The following is an 11,185-nucleotide window of genomic DNA, read 5'->3' as shown; positions in this document are numbered from 1 at the left end:
GTAAGTTGTACCTTTCAAGGAATTGGCTCATTTCATTCAAATTTGTGGGTGTAGAGTTGTTCATAATATTGTTTTATTATCCTTTTAATATCCATGGACTCAGTAGTAATAGTTTCTCTTTCATTTCTCATATTACTAATTTATGTGTTCTCTTTCCACTACCCCCTTAGGTAGCCTAGTTAGAGGCTTGTCAATTATTTTTTGAAAAAACAAAACAAAACAGATTTTGATTTTATTGATTTTTCTCTATTATTTCCTGTTCTCAATTCCTTGATTTCTGCCCTGATTTTAATATTTATTTTCTTCTACTTGCTTTAGGTTTATATTGCTCTTTTTTTTCTCTAGTTTCCTAATGTGGAAAATTAGATTATGGATTTCAGGTATTTTTTCCTTTTCTAATATATGCATTTGATGCTATAAATTTCTTTTTAAGAATTGCTTTCAACAAATTTCGATAAGCTGTATTTTCATTTTCATTTAGTTAAAAATATTTTAAAGCTTCTCTTGAGACATCTTTAACTCAAGTGTTTGGAAATGTGTTGTTTAATCTCCAAGTATTTTGAGATTTTCTAGCTATCTATGCCATTATTGATTTCTAGTTTAATTCCATTATGGTCTGAGAGCAGATATTGTATGATTCTAATTCTTTTGAATTTGTTAAGGTGTGTGTTTTATGTCTCAAAATGTGATGTATCTTGATCAATGTTCCACTTGAGTTGTAGAAGAATGTATATCCTGCTGCTGAATGAAATGTCAATTAGATCCAGTAGATCAATAGTGCTGTTCAGTTCAATTATGTCCTTCTGATTTTCTGTCTGCTGGATCTGTCAATTAATGATGGAGGGATGTTGGGGTCTTGAACTACAACAGCGGATTTTCTGTTTCTTTTTGCAGTTCTATTGGCTTTTGACGCAGAAATTTTGATGCTCTATTGTCAAGTATATACCTGTTAAGAATTTCTATGTATTCTTGGAGAATTAATCTTTTTATCATTAGGTGATGCTTCTCCTTCTTCATGATAATTTTCTGTCCTGAAATCTGATTTGGTGAAATTAATATAGCTACTCAAGCATTCTTTCGATTACTGTTAGCTTGGTATATCTACTTCCACCCCTTTACTTTTAATCTATTTCTGTCTTCAGATTTAAAGTATGTTTCTTAAAGACAACATATTGCGGAGTTCTCAAAAAGAATTCTCTTTGGAAGTCTTTTAATTTGTATACTAAGAATTTCATGTTTAAAGCAATTATTGAAATAGTTTGGTTAATAGCTACCATATTTGTAACGGTTTCGATTTGTTGCCCTTGTTGTATGTTCTATTTTTGTGTCCATTCTTCTTTTGCCTTTTCAGTTTTAATTGAGCATCTTTATTGTTCCATTTATTTCTTCTCTTGCCATATCGATTATACTTCTTAAATTTTGTTTCAGTGGTTTCCTTAAGTTTTTGTTTTGTTTTTAGATTTAAAACTAATCCAAATTGACTTTCAAATAACACCAAACTGCTTCCTGGACAGTACAGGTAACTTAGTATCCCCAATGCCTCTCTTCCTTCTCCTATGACACTGCTGTCATTCATTTCACTTACCCATAAGCTATAATTGTCCAATACATTATTGCTATTGTTACTTGTAACAAATAGTTATCTATTAGATGAATTAAGAAGAAGAAAAATAATGCATTTTATTTTTATCTACCTTCTTTCATTCCTTCACTAAAATTCTTTAATTCTATATATAAGTCCGTATTTCTGACCGATATAATTTTCCTTCTCTTGAAGAACTTCTTTTAACATTTCTTACAAGGCAGGACTACTGGTGACATATTGTCTAGCTTTTGTTTTTCTGAAGGTATATTTATTTCACTGGATAATTTCACTGGGTTTTGAGTTTTAGGTTGGTGAATTTTTTCTTTCAATAACTTTAAATATTTCACTCTATTCTTTTCTTGCTTCCATGGGTTTTGAAGAGAGGTCTGATGTAATTCTTATTGTTGGTCCTCTGAAAGTAATGTGTTTCACCCCAATTCCTCTGCTCCTGGCTTCTTTCAAGATCTCTTTTGTGTTTTTGTTTTGTTTTGTTTTGTTTTTGCTTTTCAGTTGGAATATGATGGCCTGGGTATATTATTGACTTATTTCTGGATTTTTTCCTGCTTGGTGTTCTCTTAGCTTCCTGGATTTGTGGTTTGCTGCTTGTCATTTATTTTGGAGAATTTCCTGTCCGTATTACTAAAAACATTTATTTTGCTCCTTTCTTTCTTCTGCTTCTGGTATCCCTAATATACAAATGTCACACCTTTTGTCTCACAGTTCGTGGATATTTTGATCCTTTTTTTCTCCCCACTCTTTATTTCTCTTTGCATATCAGCTTGAGAAGTTCCTCTGACACATTTTCAATCTCACTGGTTCTTTCCTCAGCCCTGTGCAGTCTACTGCTCACAGGATTCAATCTGTCCAAATTGAGTTCCTTTTCAGGAAATGCCACGTTGGGACCATGAGAGAATGGGCAAAGCTGAACTGATAATATGAAGACTAGAAATGTCATACTACCACATTTGACTGTGCAAACTGGCCACAGAAGGAACTTGTATGCAGAAAGGAAGACTGAAGCAGTTATGAAGACTCAAGAGGAAGAGAAAGAAGAGAAGTTATGAAACAGCAGGATCAATGAAGCCATCTTGCAATCATGAGGGGGATCCAGCCTGATGGCAAAATTAATGCACCAAAAATAGAAAACAGAAAGGTAGAAAAAAATGGCTCCCTGTAGACATTTTTGAATTGGTCAATTAATCCTGAAGCTTATTCTATCAACAGACTTCCTGTTTTATAAGCTAATAAATTTCTTTATTCAATAAGCTATTTTATTTAGTTGGGTTTTTCCATTACTTAGAGACTATAGCATTACAACTGATACTATTCGAAGAGAGTGATTTTCATTCTATGTGACCATTTTATTGAGTGAAAGCATTTTCTCCTTTAGATACTTGTTGGGGAGATTTCTTCTATCCTGAAAAACCAGTTTGGGTTGTCTCTGAAGTAATGGTAAGGCAGGGGACTTCAGCTGGTCACCGGAGCTGTAAGTCCCCATTTGAAACTTCCTCACTTCTGACTTCTCCATCATGTGAAATTTTACTCCTCCCTCAGAGCCTCAGTCAGCTTCCTCCTCCTTGTGAAGTTTTTCCTTATGACTCCAAGTGACCACAAACTATTTAATAAAGTCACTGGCAGAATTGCAGTCAATAAAATGTCCTCAGTTAATAAACTTAGATATTATTTTCTCATGGTTATATGCATATATTTTCTGTTTTCAAGGCTGCGTACAGTCAAAATGCTCTCAGCTGCAAATAACAAAATACATAACTGACTCCCACAGAAGTTTATTGTTTGTTTAACAAGAAGTCTAGAGAACTTCAGTTGATAGTGTAAGCATCTCAATAATGATATTAAAAAGCCAAGCTCTTCTTGTTTTCTTTTTGTTCTAACATCCTTTGCACATTTCCTTTTTGTTTTTATGCTTATTGCCTCATGACAAGAGGACAACTGCAGCTCTAGTCAACCTCCATATTTCTCTCATAAGACATTCAAAAGAAGGGTTCTGGTTTATTTGATGCCATCATGAATCCATATTATGCTTTCTCTGCTCTGTCTTTGCAGCATGTTGCCTTTGACCTTGAGATTGTCCCTTCATGGTTGAAAGATGGCTTCAGCTGCTCCAAGATTCTCAGGTCAAGCATCAATGGTGAGAGGCCAGAAAAAAGAATGTTCTTTCCCTAATTCCCCTTTCAGAATATGGAACACTTCCCTAGAAGCCCTACACAAGGCTTTTCTTTATATATTGTTGGCTGGATGTTCTTAATCACTAATAAGAGGAATAGAATTATAAGCATTGGATTGAAAGACTAAAATATCACTCCCTGTAGGTAGAAAGGGACCTTCCCTTCCCTGAAGAATGTGGCCATCTGTTAGTAAAAGGAATAAGGAGAGAAATAGGCAAAAAAAAAAAATTGTCATAGAAAACTTCCCTTATCCTAGATATTGAACAAAGAGGGGCATTGAAGCTGTACAGTCCTGATTTTTTTAAAGTTTTTTTTTTAAATGAAAATACCAAAACATTGCAAATACCTTACAGCAAACACCTGTATATCCATCATGTAGAGTCTAACTTTACCATTTTACTATCTGTTTTATCACAATCTAATCATGTATCTGTTCCTTTATCCATCCATCATTTCATTTTAGTTTTTGGTACATTTCAAAGTAAACTGAAGACAGTAATACACTTCATATCATTAGAATTCAGTCTTTTGTCTGTGTTATTTTTCTTTTGGAATGCAATTTATATACAGTGAATGCACATATTTTCAGTGTACATTCACTGAGTTTTGGTAAGTGCATACACATATAACCTGTGTAACCCAAACAGCTATTGAAATATAGACCATTAACATTACATGAACGTCCCTTGTGATCCTTTCAAGTCCATCCCCACATCTAGGCTTTCAGAGATAACTGCTGTTCTGATTTTTTCCCACATAGATTAGAACTTTTTATTCCATAACTTCATATGACTAAAATAATAGAATATTTTCTCTTTTATGTAAGGCTTCTTTCAAGCAGTATAATGCTTTTGAGATTTATCTGTCATTTTTGTGTAGTAGTAGCTCATTCATTGTTACTCATGAATGATAATACATTGTAGGAATATACCACATTTTATGTTTCTACTATTCTATCAATGGATATGTGGAGTATTTCTAGTGTTTGAAAGTTATGAATAAAGTTAGTCTGAAGATTCTTATCTAATTCATTGGAATTGGTAAAGCTAGAATCAGAATTTGGTGGTTCATGAGGTAGGAAAATGTTTAATTTTGTAAGAAATGGTTGGAATTTTTTTCCTAAATTGGTTGTGTATTTTATAATTCCACTAATAATGTATTACAGTGTTACCTTTTTGGCACTGTTGTAGAAATCATATAGCCTTGGAAATGTGGGTTTATTTCTGGTTCTCTATTCTGTTCCATTGATCTGTCATTCCTTGTGCAGATAGCACACTTTCTTGAATAATGCTTTTTAATGGAAAATCTTGACATCAGAGAGTATTAATCTTCTGAATTTCTTCTTTTTTAATATGCTTTGGGTATCTATGTTCTTTGCATGTTAATATATATTTTAGAATTAGCTTATCAATGTCTCCAAAAAGCCTGTTAAGATTTTCATTTGGATTGCTTCAAAACTATAGATCAGTTTGAGAGGAAATAAATTAAAAACATCAAATCTTTAAAAAAAAAGGCTTTTTAATCCATTAACATAGTACATCTTTCCATTTATTTAATTAATCTTTAATATCTTTCAGGTCCTCTTTGCAGTTTCCAGTGTGGAGGCATTAAACATCTTTCATTAACTTTATTTTTAAGTATTTGATTAATTTTAATGCTATTGTAAATGGAGCTTAAAAAATACCCTTTGATTGTTTACTGCTAATTACAGGAACCAGATTATTTTTGTGTATGATCTTTTATCCTATAGCATTGCTAAATTAATTTACCAGGTGTGTTAGTTTTTTATAGTTTTTTTTTGTGGGTTTGCTGGGGCTTTTTATATAAACAATCATGTTGTCTGTAAATAAGAGCAGTTTTACTTTTTCCTTCTAATTATGTGGATTTTATTTCTTTTTATTGCCTTATTGCACTGTCTAGGATCTCCAGTAAAATGTTAAATGATGTGATGAGAGCTAGCATCTGTGCTTTGCTCCTGATGTTACATAGAAAACATTGAACCTTTCGCAATTGGGTTTGGTGTTAGCTGTAGGGTTTTAGAGGCTTTTTTTTTTTAAGATTTTATTTATTTATTTATTTGACAGAGCTAGAGGCAGCAGGCGAGAGAGAGAACACAAGCAGGGGGAGTGGGAGAGGAAGAAGCAGGCTTATAGTGGAAGAGCCTGATGTGGGGCTCGATCCCAGAACCCCGGGATCACACCCTGAGCCGAAGGCAGATGCTTAACTGCTGTGCCACCCAGGCGCCCAGGTTTTAGAGGCTTTTAATTAGGTTTAGAAGTTTTCTTCTATTCACAGTTTTCTAGGTTTTCTCAGCAATGGAACTTGAGTTTGGTCAATTTCTTTTTTTCCTGTACCTATTGAAAAAATCATACAGATTTTCCTCTGTTATTCCACCATTCTCATCCTCATGGTTACCCGGGTCAGGAGTCTCCAGGTTCCTGCTCACAAGAAGGGAAACAAACACAGGGGAGGGCACTTGCAATGGAGTGCAAAGGTCTACTTTCTATTGGTGACCCCTTATCAGATGCCCACACCCAGCTACTACTAGGAAGCATGGGAAAAGTGGTACCATATCCCCATCTGTAACTCAAGTAGCACACAAGAGAGGAGAGCAGAAGCTGATGGATAAGAGGAAAGAAACCATCCAGCTTTTAATTTGAATTCTCCAGTGATGGGAAACTCATTAATAACTATAGCAGCCAACTTCCTCCTTACAAAACTCTGAAATGAAGTTTACCCTTTGAGTAGGCCCAAGTCTGTCTGCTTATAGCTTTCCTCAATTCTTTTGAGTTTTATACCAGGAGAGTTTATGTCATTTACATCAACTAAGTTCTAAATCAGTTCATTCTAAAACAAGAGATGTTAGTCCACCACTTTCAAGACCTCGAGAGCCTTCTGTTCCCTATCTAAATTAGCCCAAACCCTTTGGCCTGGTAGCAGTGGTCTCTGTATCAGAGGGAGAGGAATGCAGAGAGCCAGGCACCCTGGGGCGTCATGTATCCCAAGAGCAGGCACAGAGACCTCAGAAGGCAGCAGTGTAGTTGGCTATAGACCGAGGTCCCAAGGTCTGCATCTGTCTTGGCAGTTTCTACCTTCTTCAAGTACATCAGCTTTATCTTCAAGCTGATTTTCACTTGATCCTAAGATAGATGCAGTGGTTCCAGGAAAAACAGATAAGATACCCTCCACTCAACAGTATCGCTTTTGCCATTTTGTTATGTTTCCTGAATTGCCACCATTTACCTTTCATTTCTCTGGGTTAAGGTGTGGCTCTTTCCAATGTGCAAAGCAAGATTTAGATAAGACTAATAAATGTTCACATTGATTAATTAGCTGGAGGAATTGCAGACAAGCATGGCCATATTAGGTAATTCTCAGCAATTATAACCTTAGTGTGATTCATTTTCTTTAAAAAATGAGGCTTAGAGACGTTACAAGATTTGACTAATGCCTCTCAACAATTTGATAACAGAGCTGTGCAATCTGTGCTCCTTAACTTTAAATACTGGACTTATATGTGCACATTTACTCATTTGTGCTTTCCTTTAGGTGTGTGGTTAATGGCATAGCTTGAGAAAGTGCTAAGAACAGTCCATGCAAACATCTCCTTGCTGGATGCAGGGAATTCCCCGTGACTAAAACAGCGACCTCCTCAATGTTACTATGGAGCTGTGAGGTCAGACAGACCTTACGTTTAATCCTATTTTCTTCACTTACTGATCTTTGGGAAGTGATTTAGTATCTCCGAGCCTCAGTTTCTCCATCCGGACAACAGAATATTTCATACGCTAGGTATTCTCAATCTTGACATCATTGACATTTGGGCTGGATAATGTTTTGCTGTGGGGCAGGCTGTGCTGTACTAAACATCTTGTGTAGACGTTTAGTAGCATCCCTGGTTTCTATCCATAAGTGCCAGTAGCACACCCCAAAACCCACAAATTATGACAACCCCAAATAGCTCCGGATGTTGCCTAATGTCCCCTGAGAACACCACAGCAAGTATTAACTAACTCAAAGTCTTCACACAGTGCCTGGCTCAGCACAATTATTCACAGGTGTTAGTGTTACTACTTCTTCCCTGATCCCCACACCCTTCACCCTTGGTCAATTCCATCTACCATCATCCCTCTATTTTGAGACCCTGTAGTCATGTCTGTGAGAGGAAAGATTTGCTGGGTTTGGAAGAGACAATGGATCAGCTCTTTGATTCTGCTTCTTAGTCACCAAAATGGATAAAAATTGAAAGCACACCTGATGGTATCATTTTCAAAGCTGCCTCAAATACTGCATTTCCCTTCACAATTTAATGGACTCATTCACAAATTGCAGGTACAGCTAAAAAATAACATGTATTATGCTTGATAGCTGTGATTTTATTTGTGGGGTAAGGCAGTGATTTTTTTTTTTAAGCCCAGAAACAAATGCATGGTTAAAATGTGGATTTTGGGTGCAACCAGCAGATTTGGGATATACTGCAGAGAAAACTGAGCCAGTAGAGGGCCACTGATTGCTGAGTGGAGAACAAAAGGCCCACTGTGGGAGGATTTCAAAGCTCCTGATAAAAATGTAGTCCCCATGAAATGGGGACAGTGAAGATAAATGTCCACATACAGGTACTGGTTTTGATTTTCAATGGTGGTGGAAGAAAGACCCACACTCAGGAGTAATTGAATGAAGGGTACCCTTAAGTGAATGGCGTGACAGTCAGGGCTCTCAAGGTTCACAGGGAGGCTCTGAGGGTCAGCTTGCCTGGAAAATGGGTTTGGGGCCTGGGTGGGCATCTGGTTTTGTCATCAAAGCAGGAGTACAGGTCTGGGATCATCAATCGCATTCTACCCAGGCAGCAGCAGATCTGGGGTGTGATTTAGAAATCACTGTTGTGACAATAAAACTAGAAACAAGTTTAGAGGAAAAGCCTCAGACAGTGGGGACTTGGTCCTAATCTGGACATCTCTGTTTTTAATACATCTTCCCAGAGTCTCTGATGGATGTGCTTTGTATAAATCTCAGAAGCATCATTAATACTGGAGGGCTGTGTATTGAATAGCTACTTGGTGCTGGATTCAGCCAGCAGAAGGCCTTGATGACAACTACATTATCATGCTTCAAATATGTAATTCCAGTGTTAAAATGCCTAGGAGGTATATATTTTTATACTTATATCACAGATAAGAAAACTGAGTCTCAAAAAAGCCAATGGTGATAAGCTACAAACAGTAGATTCAAACTTAGTTGTTTTCTCTCCACCAAACAAAGGCTATGCTAAGGCTATCTGGTTGGGTGAGAAAGCCCAGTTACAACTAGATTTCAGGTAAGGAGAAGCTTGTTCCATGGGATAATAGAGCCATGTCTATATCCCAGTGCCTCTCCATCCTGAGCCACTGAGAGCCTGCTTACAGGGCCTCTGTGCTCCTCAAACCTCTGCTCACACTTCAAGCATCAGCCATAAAAAGTTCCTGTGATTCCCAAACCCCAGGGCTGGCTGGATACATAAAAATTACCTAGAGTGTCTGTTCAAACAGAGATCCCAGGACCCTACGCTGGAGCTTCCAACCCAGTGAGCATGGGGACAAGACACCTCTGGACAACCACATCTATGAAAACTTCCCGGACAGATTGGATACGCCACCAGTTCCCATTCACGTCCTTTTCGCTCTGTGTGGGACACCTCTCACCACCCCTCACCCCAGCTGAGTCCTCCTCATCCTCAGTTCAGCTCACCCTCCAGCTGACTCAACAGATTGAGCTTAGAGCCCCTCCTTGGGCTCTCAGGGGCGCCCACATCAAATTCTAGTTTCCATCTCAGCACGTAGTAAACTGGATGTCTCTTTGTTGAGCTCTGCTACTTTCGAAGAGAGTCTTTCTCCACTGGGGGTGATTCTGCCTCTCACGGTACATTTTTGATTGTTACAAGTCAGAAAGGGGTGCTACTGGCATCCAGTTGGTAGAAGCCAGGGATACTGCTAAACATCGTGTAGAGCCCTGCAACAAAGAATGATCCATTCCTGAATGTCAGTAGTGCTGCAGTGGAAAAGCTTTAACATCAAACCCCTTCCCTCTGTTTACTGGCTATGTACCTCAAGCAGGTTTCTCACCTTCTCCGTGGCTGGCACCTCCATCTGTAACATGGGTTCGCTGAGAGCACCTGCCTCACAGCTATAGAAGGATGAAATGAGTTAGTACAAGCAAAGTGCTTGTAACAATGCCTGGCAGGCAGCAGGTCAGTGACTGTTCGCTGGACACACAGACTATTCCCAGTGGAGTTTAGGGCCTTTGGGGAGTCACAGCCCTGTGGACCACACTCCATGAAACATCCACTCTGCTGGATTTCCCCCAGCCTATGAGGATCCCTTTTCTCTGTCCCACATTACATTTCAAACTCACCTGGCCAGTTGGGAGTTGGCCCTCTGTGGGTTTAACATGAACTACTATTAACTCCCCTCTAGAAAGCAAGGCAGATAGACACTTCATCACTTCAGAGCCTCCATGGGTGCATTTATTTAGGCTATGTAGGCTCCTCCTTTCCACTTCAGGCCCGTTCGGAGGCAGATGTTCTGTGACCCTCCCCCGTGTGCCATGGGTGCCTCCAGACCCCTTCAAATGTGCCCTGAGGCCTTCCTTGTCAGGCCATTTGTTATATCCTGGAGATACAAAGCAAAATAAGACATACCCCATGTTTGCCCATAGGAAAGTTGCAGACAAACTGAACACACTTTGAATAGGTGTTAGTGCTCACAACAAGATGCCTCCTCAGTCATCAAACTTCTAGAATCTGGGTCTGAAATTCTGGAGCTGAAAGTCTGGCTGGACAAGAGGATGCCAGCTCATATGCACTGCTACTGTGTTGGGTATACCATTGAACTTCTTCATAAATATCACACTCACAACAGCTCTGGGGACAGTTGTTATTGTCTCCCCTTCACCACTGAGAAACTTAGCATCAGAGAGGTTAAGTAAGTTGGTCAAGGGAGAGGGACACAGGAGTGCCTTTCTTTCCACACATGACAGTAATAAATAACCCCCACTTCACTGCCTAACTCTTCCTGCTCTTGTGCTTGGGCCCTTCCAGGGACCATCCTTCTCTGTGCCTTGTGGTCACCCATGAGCCCGTGGATATGTCCGTCTAAAGGAACACACCATCTGCCCCACCCCAGCCAGCCTCGACCACACTGGCTTGGTCATTTTGCCTGGAAGGCAGTCTGGCCCTTGCCTCCAGAGTTAAACCACTTCCCTCCACCCACTTATGCTGTTGATCTGGTTGGTTTGTTCAGTGTTCCCAACCTTGCAAATCATTGCACAGGGTTGTCCTCAGCGCTGTCAAACCTGCTTATCTGACTAGGAAGGCTGGAGGAGCCAGGTCATAAAATTAAATGAAATTACTGCAGAAACTAGAGTGTTAGTGACAATGAGG

At 38.7% G+C, this 11,185-nt stretch overlaps 1 long non-coding RNA gene across 2 annotated transcripts; it reads left to right on the top strand.

Annotated features, from left to right (window-relative positions):
- The first annotated feature begins 266 nt into the window (after positions 1 to 266).
- On the top strand, positions 267 to 5,401 carry LOC103658578. 2 transcript variants are annotated; one of them, XR_567210.2, is made up of 4 exons: positions 267 to 2,738; positions 2,976 to 3,417; positions 3,650 to 3,734; positions 5,349 to 5,401. It is a non-coding gene; the product is annotated as an uncharacterized LOC103658578 (long non-coding RNA). The 2 variants fall into 2 exon arrangements; XR_567209.2 differs by having other exon boundaries at positions 269 to 2,738; positions 2,976 to 3,071.
- The last annotated feature ends 5,784 nt before the right edge of the window (positions 5,402 to 11,185 follow it).

Source organism: Ursus maritimus, unplaced genomic scaffold, assembly GCF_017311325.1.
Source record: "Ursus maritimus isolate PB19 unplaced genomic scaffold, ASM1731132v1 scaffold_1, whole genome shotgun sequence".
NCBI lineage: Eukaryota > Metazoa > Chordata > Mammalia > Carnivora > Ursidae > Ursus > Ursus maritimus.
The sequence above is the reverse complement of the archived record's forward strand: the minus strand, read 5'-3'. Positions and strand labels throughout refer to the sequence as shown.